The sequence below is a fragment of the Danio rerio genome, chromosome 1 (genome assembly GCF_049306965.1).
Source record: "Danio rerio strain Tuebingen ecotype United States chromosome 1, GRCz12tu, whole genome shotgun sequence".
Lineage (NCBI taxonomy): Eukaryota > Metazoa > Chordata > Actinopteri > Cypriniformes > Danionidae > Danio > Danio rerio.
The window spans coordinates 41,414,734-41,435,205 of NC_133176.1; the positions used below are offsets into that span (position 1 = coordinate 41,414,734).

The window sequence follows — 20,472 nt, forward strand, 5'->3', positions numbered from 1 at the left end:
TATAAAACCTTTTTTTTTTTTTGAACTATCCCTTTAACTGGATATGTTGGCTGGATTCACTGGATTCTCCTCTGAAATATTTCTGTTCAGTAATATCACTTCCTAAATCACAGCTGTTCAGTCTACGGAGAGAACGGGGCAAAAAGAGGCAGCCCGGACCAAGCCTCAGTCTGAGATTAAGGTCTGTGATGTTGTTTGAGCTTCTCAAAATTGAGTGTGATTTATATGTCATGGGGAAAAACTGTCGGTTTTTGCAATTTTGTCAATGATGACCTTATGAGTGGGGAATGGTGGACTCCAAAGGGCCTTTCGGGAGACAAGCTGCTGCTTCTTCCCAGACAATGGAGCACTGTACTGCATTTCCTATTATTGCCTTGGATCGGTTTTAAATGTATTAGGTCACTGTGATGTGGTCGTTATATATCGCTGCTCTAAAGCTGACCCTCTGATCAGATTCAAATGAATGATCGTGCTGAGATCAAATAGTCATCTGTTTTTCAGAGATGCTCTAATGAACAGTTTGATGTACTGCACAGAAGAATACAATATGGATTAATGAATAAAGAGCAATGCCAGGTTGTCCACTTATGCACTTTCTGACCGTATTCCCACAACATTTCTTTTTGGTCTGCAGCTTTCTAGGATTCATTCAGTTTATTTGTCTTCTATTTGCTCATCAGATATGAACTCTGGTACAATGATTTCACTAATTTTATTGCATATTTTTAGTACGTATTTTATATTTATATATATATATATATATATATATATATATATATATATATATATATATATATATATATATATATATGTATATGTATATATATACCGATAACGGCCCACTAATATATATCTACGCAATCTATAATGACTCACCTTAATATTTTTGTGCGAATGTATACCTGACCAGACCAACCATCTGACAAAAAAGTCCCCTTCTGAATCAAATTCAGCAGGATGCCCTTCTAGATCTTTCACTGACTTTGAAGACTCTACTGACTACGCTTACATGGACATCTGTAATCTAGTTATTTGCCTTACTAGACAATAATTTAATTGAGGTGTTTACGTGAAGTGCTGTCATGTAAGAGTTTCCTGTAATTTTAGGTCACTTTAGCTTTAGTTCAGCAGTTTCACCTTCATCATGAATTTCATCAATTCATGAAATTTTCATTCATGACCCCGTGACAAACTGAGGAGGTATTAGACGCAAAAAAAGAGTAAGGACTGGTGTTATGCTAAGTAAGTGTTATGGAATTTCATAACACACACCGAATGAAAAGAAAAAAAAAAAATTCTGCATTTTGCGGTGTGTGTGTGTGTGTGTGTGTGTGTGTGTTTGTGCGTGTGCCTGTGTGTGTTTGTGCAGTCCTTTGCTGACAGCTGCGTTTGTGGATCTTGTTGGAAAATATGGCGAAAAGTCCAACATGTCGGTGATAGTTTGATTGCGGTGTTTACTTCATTAATGCCATTAACATATGCATACTCAACGTCTTAATTCCATTCCTGTTTAGTTCAGTTATGACTTTAGTCAGATTAAGTTAATCAAAAATTGCTGTTTTGAGCTTATGTAGGCCTACAGATCAAAATTCACGTTTAACTGAAAAAACAGTAAGTACATCTTATTGAACATCATTTATTTGCATCATCAATATTCAACATAATTTATTTACATCATCAATTATCAAAGTAGAACAGTTTCTCCGGCAGTTTGTGATGCATTTTGGAAGCAGGAGATGAGGCCCTGGTCTAATGCGTCACCAGGCGTGAGAAACATGTTCTCAAAGACTTACGATAGAATTCAAATGAGCCATTTAATCTAGATAAATCTAGATTAATTCCAAGATTAGAGTGAGAATAATCTAGATTTTAATAAATAGTCTATGCCCACCTTTAATAAATAAATAAATATATATATATATATATATATATATATATATATATATATATATATATATATATATATATATATATATATATACTACCTGACAAAAGCCTTGACGCCGATCCCAGTTATAAGAGCAACAAATAATAACTTGACTTCTAGTTGATCATTTGGAAAAGTGGCAGAAGGTAGATTTTTTTTGCGATTAATCATCTGTTGAACTGCATCCCAATCATTACAAATACTGCAGAAGACCTATTGGAACCTGCATGGACCCAAAATTCTCACGAAAATTAGTCAACTTTGGTGAAGGAACAATCATGGTTTGGGGTTATGGCAACAACAGCCTGAGGTTTCAATACACTTGTGCTGCTCCTTACATTACAAACCACAGGAGAGGGCAAATTCTTCAGCAGGATAGCGCTCCTCATACTTCAGCCTTCACATCAAAGTTTCTGAAAGCAAAGAAGTTCAAGGTGCTCCAGGATTGGCCAGCTCAGTCACTAGACATGAACATTATTGAGCATGTCTGGGGTAAGATGAAGGAGGAGGCATTGAAAATGCATTCAAAGAATCTTGATGAACTCTGGGAGTCCTGCAAGAATACTTTCTTTGACTTTATTAATTAGTTATTTGAGTCATTGCAGAAATGTATGGTTGCAGTCCTCCAAGCCCACGGGAGTCATTCACAATATTAGTTCTTTTTCCACTGCGCCATGACCTTATAGTTTATACTGTACATTATTTCTGTTAAGTGACACGACTTTTGTTTCAGCAAAGTCAGACCTTTCTGTCCTAATTAAATAATTAAAATTCAAGGCTGATCATATTTTATTCTAGTAAAATAAGGGTAATCAAGAGGCCTTTTATATAAGCCACTTCTGAGTCAAGTTATTATTTGTTGTTCCTAAAACTTGGATGGGCGACAAGACTTTTGTCAGATGGTGTATATACAGTAGTCAACAAACCTACAGCAATTTGAAGTGGATCAAAACTTTTTATCCGAATTGGCCTAAAACAGTTCAAAAACACCCATTTCATTTTGAAAAACTTTTTTGATCCACTTTAAATGTTGACTACTGTATACATACACACACACACACACACACACACACACACACACACACACACACACACACATATATAAACACATAGACTGTAACATATTAGCTAATATATTTTTAACATGTACAGGTAAAGTAAAAATTTGCTCTCCTGTGAAATTTGGAATATTTTTCCAGTATATATATATATTCATTCATTCATTCATTTTCTTGTCGGCTTAGTCCCTTTATATTTTGTTTTTTGCCCTATTTGTTTTAGTTTTTAATTGATTCATAAAAAATGGTAAGGTCAATATTATTATACTGTAGCTTATTAGCCCCTTAAGTTTTTCTCAACTGGCTACAAAGTAAACCATTGTTGTTCAATAACTTGCCTATTTAACCTAGTTAAAATATTTAAGCCTTTAAATTTCAATTAAGTTGAATACTAGTATCTTGCAAAATAACTAGAAAATATGTTGTACTGCCATTGAGGGAAAGACAACATAATTTAGTTATTATTAATTATTAAGTTGGAAAAAAATCTTGTCTCTGTTAAACAGCACTATGGAAATATTTTAAAAGAACAAAACATTTTACAGGTGGGCTAATCATACTGCCATGTATCATATTTCTATATGGGATGTCTCACTGTAGAAACATATCTCTCTGTTGAGTAGCTCATCTTGGCAGTCACACTCAATGATCGGCAATGGGATGAATTTGGACCACATTGCAGATTAAACGAGAGGAGGTAATTAGGTCTAAAGAGGAGATAATTTTGCTCCAGTCAGGCTTCTGTTGTTTTAAGTCCTTCTGGAAAATGTGGATTTCCCAATGATGGCCGTTTAAAGGTGTCACTCTGGAGCCACGGCGAATTAAAGGGAGTCACTACATAGTCTAAACAAGCAATCTTCTCCATTATCAACAGCCTGACAGGATAATAGAGTACAACTGGTCATGTGACGAGGGCTGTGGTGACAAAAGACCGGCATCTATCATTTAGCCGTCTGCGATGGTGCCCGCTTTTTATCAGCACCGTTTGATTTAAATGAAACAACAGGAAAGCAAGAGAGGAGAGTATTGTGGTTTCAATTTAATGGGCATATATATATATATCTGTCTGTCCATAATCCATCCATCCATTCTTCTTTTTTTCTATCTATCTATCTATCTATCTATCTATCTATCTATCTATCTATCTATCTATCTATCTATCTATCTATCTATCTATCTATCTATCTATCTATCTATCTATCTATCTATCTATCTATCTATCTATCTATCTATCTATCTATCTATCATCTATCTATCTATCTATCATCTATCTATCTATCTGTCTATCATCTATCTATTTATCTGCATATCTGTCTGTCCATCTCTCTGTCCGTTTGTGTGTCTGTCTGTTTCTCTGTCTCTCTGTCTGTCTGTGCGTCTGTCTGTTCGTCCGTGTGTCCGCCTGTCTGTATGCCCATCTATCTTTCTATCTATCTGTATATATCTGTCTGTCCGTCTGTCTCTGTCTATATATCTATCTATATATCTATCTTTCTATCCATATATCTATCTATCTATCTATCTATCTATCTATCTATCTATCTATCTATCTATCTATCTATCTATCTATCTATCTATCTATCTATCTATCTATCTATCTATCTATCTATCTATCTGTCTGTCTGTCTGTCTGTCTGTCTGTCTGTCTGTCTGTCTGTCTGTCTGTCTGTCTGTCTGTCTGTCTGTCTGTCTGTCTGTCTGTCTGTCTGTCTGTCTGTCTGTCTGTCTGTCTGTCTGTCTGTCCGTATATCCATCTATTGTTCTATCTTTCTATTTTTCTATCTATCTGTATTTCTATCTCTCTGTATTTTTATCTATATATCCATCGATCTCTCTGTTTCTGTGTAGTAATGTTTTATTTAAATGAAACACCTTTTATTACAATTTAATGCAAATGCCTACATATATATGAAAAAAAAAAAATATATATATATAATTTGTTTGTTTACTTACTCACCAATCATGCAACTATGCCTGCTTTTTGTCAAACTTTGGTTTATCAAAGTTGTTCGAGTTTAATTAATTATTTATTTATCAAAAATGCAGTTGCACTTTTTATATTTTGTCCTTTTTGTGTGCTATTTCAACAATAATTATTCATTCATTCATTTTCTTGTCGGCTTAGTCCTTTTATTAATCCGGGGTCGCCACAAGGGAAATGAACCGCCAACTTATCCAGCAAGTTTTTACGCAGCGTATGCTCTTCCAGCTGCAACCCATCTCTAGTGTGTGCACACACACTCATACACTACGGAAAATTTAGCCTACCCAATTCACCTGTACCGCATGTCTTTGGACTGTGGGGGAAACCGGAGCACCTGGAGGAAACCCACGCGAAGGCAGGGAGAACATGCAAACTTCACACAGAAATGCCAACTGAGCCAAGGTTCGACTTTCTTGCAGTGAGGCGACAGCACTACTTACTGCACTACTGCCTCGCCCCTCAACAATAATTAATGGTTAAATAATTTAATTATCAAATGTGCAATGGTGGTTGAATTTATCAGAAGTTTGCTTTGAATGAAAGAAAAATACATTAAAAACCGGATAGGTTGGAATTGAATAGCTTAACATCACTACAAGCATATCAAAATACATAAATAAAAAAATTAGTTATTTATTTGCTCATATGTCACATTTTCTTTTATATTTGTTTGATTTATGGCATTTTAATGACAAATTTATTTAAATCCATATATCTGTATATATTAGAGCAAACAAAATGCAGATAAGAAATATATTTTATGGCTTTTTTTATTATAATGCTGTTATTATACCCTTAACAAAAACTAATAATGAAACAAAACTTCCATAAAAGGTCAAGAGGTTATAAAGGTAAATGATTTCATCTGCCTGGACCAAACAACAGTAATGAATGTGGGCCAATAGCAACGCAATGAGCCGGTCCATTCCTCTGTGAGGTGGAAACAGCTAGTTAGAGTCTGTAATCTCCAGAGACGCCTCCACTTCGCCCCAACCCCGAACCCCCCCGCCTGGGGCTTTTAAGTGGAACCTTCTGAACATCCAGCCAGAGTTTGCTGGATAGCAGGCAGCTGGACTTTGTCATGCATGACCAGGGACATTCTTGTTAGTGTAGTGTAACCTTTTCTGCACTAACACAGATAACACTGGCACCTAGCTGGGTCCTAATCTGTGTGCAGTGCCCAAGCAAGAGGGGGGAGAAATCGGGATGGAGGGGGCCAGCTAAAACATGGTGGGGGGATGTAAATTATCCCAAACAACAGGCCAGAAGTTGTGTATTTGCAACTTTTTCAATTTTTTTATGATGCTTTGTGTGAATTATGGATGTACCTTTAAAAGTACACTGTTAAAATGCTTGGTTCTGTATAATCAATTTTGTGTTGCGAAGCAATTAAGTTTATTTAACAAGCTTAAGTAGATTTAACATAAAACAAATAAGTTGTCCCTTAAAAACCTTAAGAATTGTGTTGTTTCAGTTCAATTTAAATAAGTAGTTTGAACAAACAGTGTATTTGAGTATATTTAATTAACTCATAGTGTTAATACATCATAAAGTAATAACCTATATACAATCTTGTATCTTTTGCTATACATTCAACCAAAAGCAAATTCAACCAAAAGCAGGTGATGAAAAAGTACACTCTCAGAAAATATGGTACTGGGCAGTACCTTTTTATGGGACTGAATTGTACCTTTAACAAAGAAACAAATTTGTACCACTGGAGTTTGTACCTTTAAGGACATGATTTGTACCATGGGAAATCGAAATGTACCTTTTGTTTTTAAGACCTACAGATACAATATTGTACCTTCATCAAAGGTACAAATCTGATAGGTACCACTACAGTGACAAGACACTTTGTACCTAAACAGTGTCAAATGTGTTCCTTCAAGAACTATTTAAAGACATTTTGCTATCTAAAATGTGTCAGTTTATTTCCAGTTATTATAAAACATCAAATACTTTTTTAAACACTTTTTTTAAAAGTTTTTTATATATTCATATATTTTTACATATTTATATTTTAAAGAATAAAAAATACTTTAACACAAATCAAAAGATCTATTTTTTGCTAAACATTTCACACTTTTCACAAAAATGTTACAGAAAAACATTCTCCCATGTACAATGTAAACTTTTTTTGTCTTCTATTTTCACACAATACCTTTGTAATCACCTAAAAGTTTATCATTTAATTTAATTGATTTTAAAATAAACTCTTAAAATAAAATAGACTTATGCAAAAATATTGTAACGAGATATGCATAATGTTTGATTAGTTTTACAATAGTAAATTGTCTGCATGATCACTTTGCATATGCAGGACTTTTGCCAGCTCATGTGCGTAGTGGAAAGCAAACGCCAAAAAGGTGCGGATATCAATAATGAAAATGTATTTATCAGAAAATGCTCACTAAATGTTTATTAAAATGCCTTAAATTTTTAGTTTACAATACCAACTGTTTTGCCAGTTGTTTTGTATTATAGTTGTTAATAATTGTTTATGTCTATGGTTATGTCTTAGTTTAACATATGCTTTTAAAATAATAATTCATGTTTTAGTATGGAAATTATTTATAAAATCACTTTGCCTTTGCAGTATTATTTATTTTCATAGATATTTTACTTTAAGAAGGAGTTGCCCAACACTTATGTACCTTTTTACGAGAACAATGGTGTACCCGTGTTTGAATTGTACCATAAAATACAGAGCAGTATCATAAGAGGACTTTTCTGTACCATACAAGTTACAACTTTTACAAAGGTACAACATTTTCCGTAAGGAACATTATTTGTACCACCATGTACCTTTTTTTCTGATAGTGTATGAGAAAACAAAGCTCGTCACAAAAATGTTTCTATTTAAAACACCAATATATAGAAGGAGCAACTAGTAAACGTCATTATGGTTGCAAACATGACACTAAATTAATGCAATAAACATTATTCATCCACATTAGATTTAATATAAAATTCTACTGTACATAACTGAACCACAGTAATATCCCAAAAATTAAAAAGTGAAGTGTCATGCAAATAACTCTGGGAGGGTTATTATGGTTATTCGTTATTAACATATCAGTTTACAATTTTTTATTGTAACATTTGTTACGAGGTGACGTTCTTATCCAGACAGTTCATTCATCAAACATTAAAAGGCACCTAATTAGATTCAACAAATCACTTTCAGTAGACCATGAATAACCCCAAATCAAGCAGCAGTATTACAGACATGTTGATTATTACAGCACTGTAGGGAATATGAAAAAATAAAAAATAATCTTGAGCAACAAATGAATGCAGTAGAATGCAGTAGCTTTAGCCAGTTTTAGATTGCTTGTGATAATAATTTCATTTGGGTGACGTGGTGGCGCAGTAGGTAGTGCTGTCGCCTCACAGAAAGAAGGTCACTGGCTCGAGCCTTGGCTGGGTCAGTTGACATTTCTGTGTGGAGTTTGCATGTTTTCCCAGTGTTTGCATGGGTTTCCTCCGGGTGCTCCAGTTTCCCCCAAAGGCCAAAAACAAAGTACAGGTGAATTGGGTAAGCTAAATTCTCCGTAGTGTATGTGTGTGAATGAGAGTGTATGAGTGTGTTTCCCAGTGATGGGTTTCATTCGGAAGGGCGTCCACTGCATAATACATGTGCTGGATAAGTTGGCGGTTCATTCTGCTGTGGCGACCCCAGCTTAATAAAGGGACTAAACCGAAAAGAGAATAAATAAATGAAAAATAATTTTTAAAAATAATAACTTGGTTATAGAGGCATATAAATATTCCTTGTATATTATATGGAATATTTGTAGCACAACCATACTATACAAATGTTTTAATTAAATTTTTTTTTATTGAATTTACGCAAGTGCAGCCTATAATTTGAAACGCTGAAATAATGTGTGGGAAAATCTGGATAGGGAGCCTTTGCACCCCCAAAAAACTTCTACACACATTAGGAAGACAGAATCAAGGACATGCAGCACCCTGAGTTCCGGAAACTCAACCTGTACCATAGAAAAACATTAGTGCTGTTCCTTTACAGGAATTTGACATATACTTTCCTTCATACAGTTCAATATTGTTTGTATGTTTTAGCAATAATAAAGTTATGAACTGCAAAATGAATGACAACACTGCTCACTATAAACATGAAGCAGCCGAGATGGTAACACTTTACAATAAGGTATAGTTAATGCATTAACAAACATGAACAAACAATGCTTGTTAATGTAAGACAATTGAAATAAACTTGTTTATTGTTAGTTCATGTTAACTCACAGTGCATTTAATATTGTTAACAAGCATGAATTAGTGTTTTAGTAATGCATTAGTAAATGTTGAACTATAACAAATGCTGTGCAAGTATTGTTCAAACTTAGTTCATGTTAGAAAATACATTAAAGGGGACCTGTTATATTCTTCTTTTTATTTCCAAGATGTAAAATAAGTATCTGATGTCCCTAGAGTGTGTGTGTGAAGTTTCAGCTCAAAATACCACACAAATAAGGTTTTATAACTCGTTGAAACTGTCCCTTTTAGGTTAATTGATCCTAATTGATCTTTTTTGGTTACTGTCGCTTTAAATTCAATTGAGATTGTGCTCTTTTCAAAAGAGGGAGGAACTACAAATGCGTCACTGAAAAAAGGTGTTGCATGCAGAACTGTTGCAAACAATTTATTTGTGTTGAATTTAAACAAACAAATTAAGTTTAATAATGTTCAACTTAATTTGTTTGTTTAAATCCAGCCCAAATAAATTGTTTACAACCACTTAACGTAAAAAAATTTAGTAAATCTAAGGAATCATCTTTGAATATTTTTTTCAGTTTAGTGGGAGATTCAAAAACAAGAAAAATGCCCTATGCTAATGAGAGAGAGATCATCACTAATGGGCAGGGCTTGTCCTCTCTGGTGACATGTACAAAAGTAACATTAAGCTGTTTGTTTGGTTTTATTTTGCATGTGAATTCTCATCTTGAAGCACATACAGTATGAACTCTCTTGGCCACCGTAGTTTATTAAATCTATGAAACCTTGAAAATGTATTTATTTATTAAACATTGTGCACATTTATGTCTCTTTAATGTATCTACTGCATAGTTTACTTTAACATATATGTAATAGGCAGGTGCTTCATCCAAGGCGTCATACAGAAAAGCTAACAACATTCATCATTGACAAAACTAGATTAAGAAATATAGGGATGATGTAAAGTGTTAGATTTTATATTTTTTTGGCAATGCTTTAGGTTACAGCTCATATTTTACACAGTAATTAAACAGTTTTTCTACTTCTTTTTATTTTACTGTTCATGTGTAATTATACAGTAAGTGCATTTAAGTAATGGGGAACAATATGAAAGGTTTGGGGGAACCACTTTTAGACACTTTAATTTACAGCCCACAAACACTATATTTACCCTCTACAAGAAACAAGGGGGTAACAGGCACCACCTTAATTTACAGCCCACTATGATTTTGTTTAGAATCTATAGTGTATGCCACTTATATTATACCCCCCAAACCCCACTTATGTCTTTTCAGCAATGGTCACATATCAAAATACAATATGATAGCATACAACACGTGTTGTACCCCGATCAGTTTATACAGCAAAAATATGATATATGGCAGCAGTATTAAAATTGGCAAAGACAGAATTTAAAAAGCAGCAAACAACATTTTATTTTTGATTATCGCACAAATATAATGTTCCATGTTCCACTCTAAAATCTGGATTTACTAAAACATCTCTGTTAAGCGGCTTTAAGTCAGTCTACATTGGAAAAGTACTACATAAATAAAACATGAATTGAATTGAATGTTGTCACAGTGTAAATGTAACTGTTACCCCCTTGATTCTTACATTAAATTTACAGGCTATAAAATGAAGTATTGCTTGTTATCTTCTTGTTTCTCTACAACCTGTCACATTGTTCCTTTATACATTCCAAAAACACATTTTTGCAGCTTGTTCAAGCTACTTATTTAAAATGAGCTGAATCAACACATTTTTTTTAATTTTTTTAGGAGACATCTTAAATGTTTTAAGTTCAATCAACATCAATTTGTAAAAACAATTGAGTTAACTTAATCCATTTGTGTTGGTACATATAAACACACATTTAATGAAATAGCTAATATATTCGAACTTGTACAGTTAAAGAAAAAAAATGCTCTCACATTTGCCAGAAAAGTTGTTAAATAGAGACTACGCTGAAGGAAAAATGAATGAATGAAATATTTGTGTTTCTATTGTAGCCAAACATTGTTATACAGTTGAAGTAAGAATTATTATACCCCCTGAATTATTCGCCCCCCTTGTTTATTTTTTCTCCAATTTCTGTTTAACGGGGAGGTTTTTTTCAACTAATTTCTAAACATGATAGTTTTAATAACTAATATCTAATAACTGATTTATTTTATCTTTGCTGTGATGACAGTAAATAATATTTTACTAGATATTTTTCAAGACACTTCTAAACAAATTAAAGTGACGTTTAAAGTTTTAACTAGGTTAATTGGGTTAACTAGGCACGTTAAGGAAATTAGGCAAGTTGTAAAACGATGGTTTGTTCTGTAGACTATCAAAACGAAAAATAAATATATAGCTTAAAGGGTCTAATAGTTTTGATCTTAATTTTTTTTATTATTAAAAACTGCTTTTATTCTTGCCTAAATAAAACAAATAAGACTTTCTCCAGAAGAAAAAATATTATCAGACATATTGTGAAAAATTCCTTGCTCTCTTAAACATCACTTGGGAAATATAAAAAAAAAAGAAAGAAAAAAATTCAAAGGAGGGCTAATAATTCTGACCTCGACTGTATATTTACCTTTGAGATGATGTGTAAATCTCAATTGACCCTTATGATTTGTTGTCCAGGGTCAAATATAATATATAGGTAGACTATTATTACAGTTTTATTAATATTTTTATACTTATTTTTTAGTAAAAATATTAAAATGTAGGAATTGAAAGATGTTCGCCTCCTGAGATCTTGCAATCAGACTCTGTACTACTGTAGACCAACATTGATGGCATTCCTCAGCCAAAAGCTTGACATTTCGCTTCCCTTGTTTTCCTCCGGCAATGCTTCGTTTGTCAGTTTGCGTCTGCTTTATGCTATCTCCGAAACCTCGAAAATGCAAACTGTGGTTGTTTTCCCTGACAGCGTGAAATATAAATGAGTTGTAGACATGCTGCTGTAGCCTGTGTGTTCGTGGAGGATCAAAGCGTGCAGAGCTTCTCTATCGCTTGGCTAAAATGTTCATCTAATCTGAGTGTTGCTGCGAGGGATTCGCTGCTGGTGTGGAGAGCTTAGCTGGGCCTTCAGACAGAGCGTGAGCCCAACATGTGTAGTCCAGATGCCCAAAAGCGGAGGTGGGTGTGAGCCACGCTATAGTGCTGACAATAATTCGGGGACAGCGGGTGTCAGGCTGAGAGAGGCCTACACCTCATCACCCCGCCGGCTAATTGATTTCCAAATGAGCCGCGGTATTTCTGCACAGTAATCTTGAAAGGGGGTCATAAAAATGTCCGGGGATACAGGGTGTGCCGCGCTTTTATCTGAAAACCTAAAATGTCTCTCGCTTTCCTCTCCTCTCTTATTTCTACAACCGCTAACCTTTCTCTCTTCCAGTCGGCCCTTTTTTCTGCATTTACTGTTTCCCTTTATTTGCGGTTCTAAGTTGGCACACCTGATTTTTTTTTTCTCAAATTTGGGCCTTTTTTGTGAGAGGAAACGTCTAGAACGTCCAAATCAGAACCATATTGGTACTCTCAAACCACAATAATATGTGCGCATGAGAACAAAGTGGAAGATTGCAGATTCTTAATAGCATTCCAAAAACAATGATACATTGTTTTTTCCCTTCTTAATTTAGCTGCTGATTAGGTGATAAATCAGTGTGGGGTTTGGTGTTGTGACATTGGCCATCAGTCTTTAGCATATTGTGGTAAATGAAAACCAGTGCCTGTGAAAAACATGCATATGATGATTTTTGTTATCTTAGTTTGTTATTTTTAATGTAAAAATGTGCTTGGATTTTTTTTTACGAATATTACGAATAATACAAATATTTAAGGTTCTTTTAGATACCTGAGAAAATCAGTGAAATATAGTGGTCAGCATAATAAAGTACACCCCATTTTGAAAATGAATATTTTGTATCCATTTCTCAGTAAATATAGGAATTGTATTTTGGTGCATTTAAACAAATCTTTATTAAACTGATATATTTATTAAAATAATATTTTAGTCACCAAATATATTTAGAAATTGAAAGATAATACAATTCAATTTCAAGCAAAATATTGCAAAAAAAAAAAAATGACAGCCTACAAAATTTCAACTAAATTAAAAAAAATAGTTTTTGCTTCTCTTGATTTTTCCTCTCTTTTTTTTTTAAATTAGTATTTAATATTTTTATATAACATAAATTTGGGTGTACTAGTTAAGCTCCAGATTTGGCTTCAGTTCTGACTAATCTAATGTACATGCACAAATATAACATGCACAAAAATATTAATTTAAAAGATAGATTAACACTTTTCTAATCATGACAGACTTAATAATACATTTCTAATAACTGATTTATTTTAATCTTTGCCATGATGAAAGTAAATAATGAGTTTTTTTTTTCCAAATGATGTTTAACAGAGCTGCCTATTAACCTTGTTAAGCCTTTGAATGTCACTTTAAGCTTTATAGAAGTGTCTTGAAAAATATCTTGTCAAATATTATTTGAATTCTCAATTGACCCCTGTGACTGGTTTTGTGGTCCAGAGTCACATATACTGTATACTCTGAGGTACCATCTATGGCATCAAAAGAAATATGTGTGTATATATATATATATATATATATATATATATATATATATATATATATATATATATATATATATATATATATATATATATATATATATATATATATATACAGTTGAAGTCAGAATTATTAGCCCACCTGAATGTTTTGACCACTTGTTTTTTTTTTTTTTTTTACTCAATTTCTGTTTAATGGAGAGAAGATTTTTTTCAACACATTTCTAAACATAATAGTTTTAATAGCTCATTTCTAATAACTGATTTATTTTATCTTTGCCATGATGACAATTTACTGCCATGATAGTAAATAATATTTTACTAGATATTTTTCAAAACACTTCTAAACAGCTTAAAATGACATTTAAAGGCTTAACTAGGTTAATTAGGTTAACTAGGTAGGTTAGGGTAATTAGGCAAGTTATTGTATAACGATGGTTTGTTCTGTAGATTATTGAGAAAAAAATAGCTTAAAGGGGCTAATAATATTGTCCCTAAAATGGTTTAAAAAAAAAAAAACAGTAAAATAAAACAAACAGAAAACAATTTTTTTCTCCAGAAGAAAAAATATTATCAGACATATTGTGAAAATGTCCTTGCTCTGTTAAACATCATTTTGGAAATATTAAAAAAAAAAAAAAAATCAACAAATATATATAAATTAGGCTCTTTTTTTCATCTACTTTTTGCATTATTTCATCTACCATTTATACAACACAGTTACAATATCTATAAAAATAAATAATACTGGTTGCAAATGTTAATTTGTTAAAAGTTAAAATACACTATGAGGAAACTACATTGAACAAACAGGCTTTAATAATAATCAAGTTAAAACTGTTTTCCTTTTTTAAAATAACATTTTAAGTCCAAAAATAATTAAACTGGGGGAAAAAGATAAACCATTCTCTGTAGAGAATTTTATATATGAATCATTTCAAGCTTGCCTGTACACTACAGGTCAAAAGTTTGGAGTCAGTTTTAAAGACTGGAGTAATGAAGCTGAAAATTCATCTTTAACATCACTGGAATAAATTATTAAATAAAACTATAACATACTTTTGAACTGTTGTTTTATAGTGCAATAACAGTTCACATTATTTTTTACAATTTGTATTTGATTTTTAATTAAATAAATGTGGCCTTGGTGAGCAGGAAAAGCTTATTTTACAGTTTTTCTCAGTCACTGTGGTGCAGTTCTCACAACACTATTTACCTTTGCAGTTAATGCATTTCTCAAAACAATTAGTCATATGTGCACATCATAGTAGCAGTTTCTCATTCATTCCACCAAATTGCAAATGCTTTCAGACATGCCTCAATTGTTTTCATACAACTCTCTGCTGTTTATAACATTATCATTTGCTTATGTCATGTCAGTCAAAATGAACTAAACTTGTGAATGCTGAATAGTCATTCCATATAAAACTGATAGTCCTCATGTCATTACTTGAGACATTACATACAAAAATGTTGAATTAGTTGTTAAAATCTGCAAAGCAAACTTTTAATTGAAAAAAATATATATATTTTCCTGAAAAAAATCTTCTGAATTGAAAAACTTGATAAATGAGTTACAGACCTGTATGCTGTAGGTTCCGTTCCAATACGTACTGCAATATTGTTTACAGTTGTGCACAGCTCTATTCTTTTGCACAATGCTGTGAATAAATTAGAATTGCAAAAAGCATATGCAATAAAAATGTGAAACATACATATTTAGTGTTTTGTACTGAGATACCACACTAAATGCAGTGATGTCTAAATTTACTGTAGTTTTAGTATGATAGTATATAGTGCTGTCTTGAGCATTTTCAGGAAGTGTCAGCAAAATCTGACTTTTTTTTTGCATTGGAAAAAACTTACAAAGTAAACTGTCATAATTAAAACATGACAAAGCCATTTGACTATCATAAACAATAGTGGCAGGACTTGATGACACTGACACTTTTATTGACATAAATACTTGCTTTTGAGGAATGAGCTGTCCATTTTGAGAATTGGGAGAATTGGGAGAAATGCTCCAAAGCGACTGAGAAAAAACTGTAATAATAATAACAACAATAACTAATATTAAGGTGATTTCTGAAGGGTCATGTGATTCTCCAAACTGGAGTAATGAAGCTGAAAATTTATCTTTAAAATCACTGGAATAATTTATTAAATTAAAATTTTAACTACGGCGACGCAGTGGCGCAGTAGTTAGTGCTGTCACCCCACTGCAAAAAGGTCGCTGGTTTGAGCCTCGGCTGGGTCAGTTGGCGTTTCTGTGTAGAGTTTGCATGTTCTCTCTGCGTTCGCGTGGGTTTCCTCCGGGTGCTCCGGGTTTTCCCTACAGCAAAAAGACATGCAGTACAGGTGAATTGGGTGGGCTACATTGTCCGTAGTGTATGAGCGTGAATGAGACTGTATGGATGTTTGCCAGAGATGGTTTACAGCTGGAAGGGCATCCGCTGTGTAAAACGTGCTGGATAAGTTGGTTGATTCTCCAATTTAACAAAGGGACTAAGCTGAAAAGAAAATAAATGAATGAATTTTAACTACGTTTGAGTAGTTATTTTATAGTGCAATAGCATTTCATATTTTTACAATTTGTACTGTTTTTTTTTTTTTTTTGATAAAATACATATAGCCTTAGTGAGCAGGAGAAGCTTATTTAAAACATTAAAAAAATACTAACCCCAAACTTTTGACCTGTAGTGTATGTTTTTATATATATAACATACACTACAGGTCAAAAGTTTGTAATAAAAACATATATATATATATATATTACATTTGTTTTTATTTTTTATTGCATAAATTCTTTTTCACCATAGTTTAGATTCTTATTCGTATTATTGTTATCATGTATTTTTTGTTATTGTTGTTATTATTTTTAAGGTCACGAGTGGATGTGTAAGCATTTACTTGGATGCCATACTGTGTATGAAAATGTTGTGTACATTTATACAATTTATAATTAAATTCTGAATATAGAATTATGCAGGTATAAATGTTACCCCTTCACATTTTTGTAGTTCATAATATTACTGGAAGTTTCTAAAAGCACGGAGATAGATTAGATAAGACAGACAGACAGACAGACAGATAGACAGATAAATAGATAGATAGATAGATAGATAGATAGATAGATAGATAGATAGATAGATAGATAGATAGATAGATAGATAGATAGATAGATAGATAGATAGATAGATAGATAGATAGATAGATAGATAGATAGATAGATAGATAGATAGATAGATAGATAGATAGATAGATAGATAGATAGATAGATAGATAGATAGATAGATAGATAGATAGATAGATAGATAGATAGATAGATAGATAGATAGATAGATAGATAGATAGATAGATAGATATCACAGAATTACTGGTGGTACAGAAGCTTGTTAAAAACATTAATACCTCACAACTAACTAACCACTCATGGCTTCGCTGGCATTTTGCCTCTCTCCCTATTAGAGCCCTCCAAATGTAAATATTTCCCTAGTTACCTTGCTTGTTGACCTGAGGACTATTTCCATATTTATATTGCACTCAAAACATTTATTAGAGACAATGTGAATGGACTAAGGTGATGTTCCATTAACAGTAACAAATAACGATTTGGGCACAGCTCTTTTTCTTTTTTGTAAGGGAGCTACTGTTCACTTCTCATATGAGGCAGACGAGCTCCAATAAAAGTGCATTTGTATAAGATAAAAGTAGCACATGATGTGAATAAAATATTTCATACAGTTTTTGACATTTTTATATACATACAGTTGAAGTCAATATTATTGGCTGTTCTGTGATTTATTTTTATTTTATTTTAGTTTTTGTCTTTTTGAAATATTTCCCAAAATATGTTTAACAGGGCAAGGCATTTTTTTCACAGTATTTCCTATATATAAATTTTTCTAAATTTCTTCTTGAGAAAGTCTTGTTTGTTTTATTTTAGCTAGAATAAAAGTAAAAAAAAAAAAAAATGTTTTTGTTTTTTTTTAAACCATTTTAAGGACAATATTTTTAGCCCCTTGGGCAAGAAATTGGGCAAAAAGATATACAGGGGGAAATAATTCAGTCTTCAACAGTATGTCACCAGTCCTTCATCTAATATGCTTGTCCTATATTTTCGTTTATCATAATATTTTGGCATAATTTGCATAGATATAATAGAAATTGCCATCAAGCTCTTTGTAATGTGTTGCTTTGACGGCTATATTGTACACAAAATAAAAGTTTGAGCTCTCTGCAGTATCTGCGTTCTGCGATCGGTGTTTGTTCCTGTTTGTCTTTATGACACTTGATACACAAACCAGACCAAACTTACAGTTTAATCAGCCGCATTCTGGAACAAAAACAAAGATCATCTAACACTCCTACACAAAACAAAAATGATCATAACATTGGCAATATAAAATTTGTTAGAAATATAATTTTTAATATTTGTGCTTTAATTTAATTTAATTTAATTTAATTTAATTTAATTTAATTTAATTTAATTTAATTTAATTTAATTTTATTTTATTTTATTTTATTTTATTTTATTTTATTTTATTTTATTTTATTTTATTTTAAAATAGTTTATATATAGTTTATATTTAATAGTTTCATGAGTTTAAAGCCTGATCAGGTTGATGACTGATGAAACTGATCAACTAACACAATTTTTGTCAGGATGAACGTTTGTACAATGTGCAGGATTTTATTTTATTGAATTGTTATTATTATTTTTATCTCATTTATCAGCTGAAAACATTGCTTTAGCTTGTCTTCTTTTAATAGGCACAATCCAATAAGCTCTGTTAAAGATTTCTTGGAAGTTACAGCAAATTCTAGCAATGCTGAGCTTGTAAACTGCAGTTTTGTCAGCATTTCAATTCAGTTTAAAGAAATTGTTCATTCGAAGACATTTCTCTTCACACAGTATGAATTTGATTGCAGTGTCCTGCCCTTTTATGATTTATAATACGTATAATTGTTCCTAATCATTAAAACCACTAAATTATGTTAAACAAATATTTAGGTTTAATAATTTGCAGTACGTATTGCTGGATTTATCTGCTGCAATGAATTCTTTAAGCACTGAATGATATGAAAATAATAGTTATCAAGTATTTAATTATAACAAAGATATTTGGTAAAAATTGGTAAACATGATTAGACCGTTCTTTAATATTTTAAAAACAGCAATGCATGACAAAAACATCACAAAAATGTAAAACTCTTGCACTGATACACTCTCAGAAAATAAAGGCTGAAAACTCATCACCTTTCTAAAGGTACACCTTTGTGCCTAGATGCATATTCGTACCTTAAATGTGCACTTTGGTATCATTGAGGTATCATTATAGGTACATATTTGTATTTTTAGATATTAATACATATTAATATTAATTTTTACCTTCAAGGCCCAAATATTGTCTTTCTTTTTTTAATAAAAATAATAATAATAATTTATAAATAAATAAATAAATAAATAAATAAATAAATAAATAAATAAATAAATAAATAAATAAATAAATAAATAACTACTGGGATGTATTCAAAATTAAGCAATCGTTATAAAACATATGTGACCCTACACCACAAAACATTTGTCATAAGTGATTTATTGAGATTTATACATCGGAAAGTTGAATAAATAAGATTTCCATTTATGATAGAATAGGACAATATTTCTCTTTGAATATCTGGAATCTAAGGCTTTTTTAAAAAGCTATTGAGCAAATCTGATTTTAAAAGTTACCAATCTAAATTGAGTTTTGAGTTGATATATTTACATTAGAAAAATAATGCAACAAAATATGTAAATGTAACATGATCATTAAATAATATTCAAATGATTTTTGGCCTAAAAGTAAAAATCTATCATTTTGACCATACAGTGTATTTGGCTGTTGCTAAAAATATACAACATAAGACATAATAATTGCATATTTATTTCTGTATTAATACAGTAATTTTGGAAAAGGTGTTGAAAAGGGATGCACATGCTAACGATTTGGGAGTGCAATGTTTTATATTTGGTATAAAATACATAAAAATTAAAATATATATTTTATGGAAGCATTATAAAATATATTTTCATTTTACGATTAAGATTAAGATCACACTGTAAAAAACATTTGAAAAAAAAATGTGTTAATTAATAGCTTTCATATTTTTTTCTGTTTTCTGTTTATTTACGGTTGTGAATTGCATTATGGAACTTTATCTCTGCTCTGTTGAATTTTGATGTTGAAAATTCAACTCAACAGTTTAATAAAGTGACTTTTATTGGCATTTTAGTAGTTAGAAATAATGCAATTAATAAGAAAAAAAATATCTAGAGAAATCAGTCTGTAAAACATTAGAAAATGTAATGGCACTTTATTATAAGGTTTTTGGTAATACACAGTACAATACCAACCCAGATAATATATCACTTTGAACTATTAAAAAGTTAATAAAAGTCTTTTTGTTGTTTTTTGTTGTTGTTGTTGTTGTTGTTGTTGTTGTTGTTGTTGTTGTTGTTACTTTTTCAAGGTTAAAGTAGGTTCCATAAAGTAATTCAAAGGCATAAATAAATAGGGAAAAATAAACAGACTGATCACAAAATAAGAAAAACTGCTAATTTACAAATAATTTTAGAACAGTGCAAGAAAGGACTTTGAAGAATTTGAAAACTGAGATAGTAAGGCATTTTTAAA

The 20,472-nt window shown here is 31.7% G+C and overlaps 1 protein-coding gene across 17 annotated transcripts in view; it reads left to right on the forward strand.

Moving 5' to 3' along the window:
- Positions 1 to 20,472, forward strand: part of cep44 (centrosomal protein 44) — a 207,433-nt gene that overhangs the window by 130,126 nt on the left and 56,835 nt on the right. For 2 of the 17 annotated variants that reach the window (XM_073949136.1, XM_073949144.1), the window contains exon 1: positions 11,973 to 12,346. The exons of the other annotated variants lie outside the window; for them this stretch is intronic. The gene's annotated coding sequence lies outside the window, so the exon portion shown is untranslated. Of the gene's footprint in view, positions 1 to 11,972; positions 12,347 to 20,472 lie in introns of those variants that run through there. 17 annotated transcript variants of the gene reach the window in all.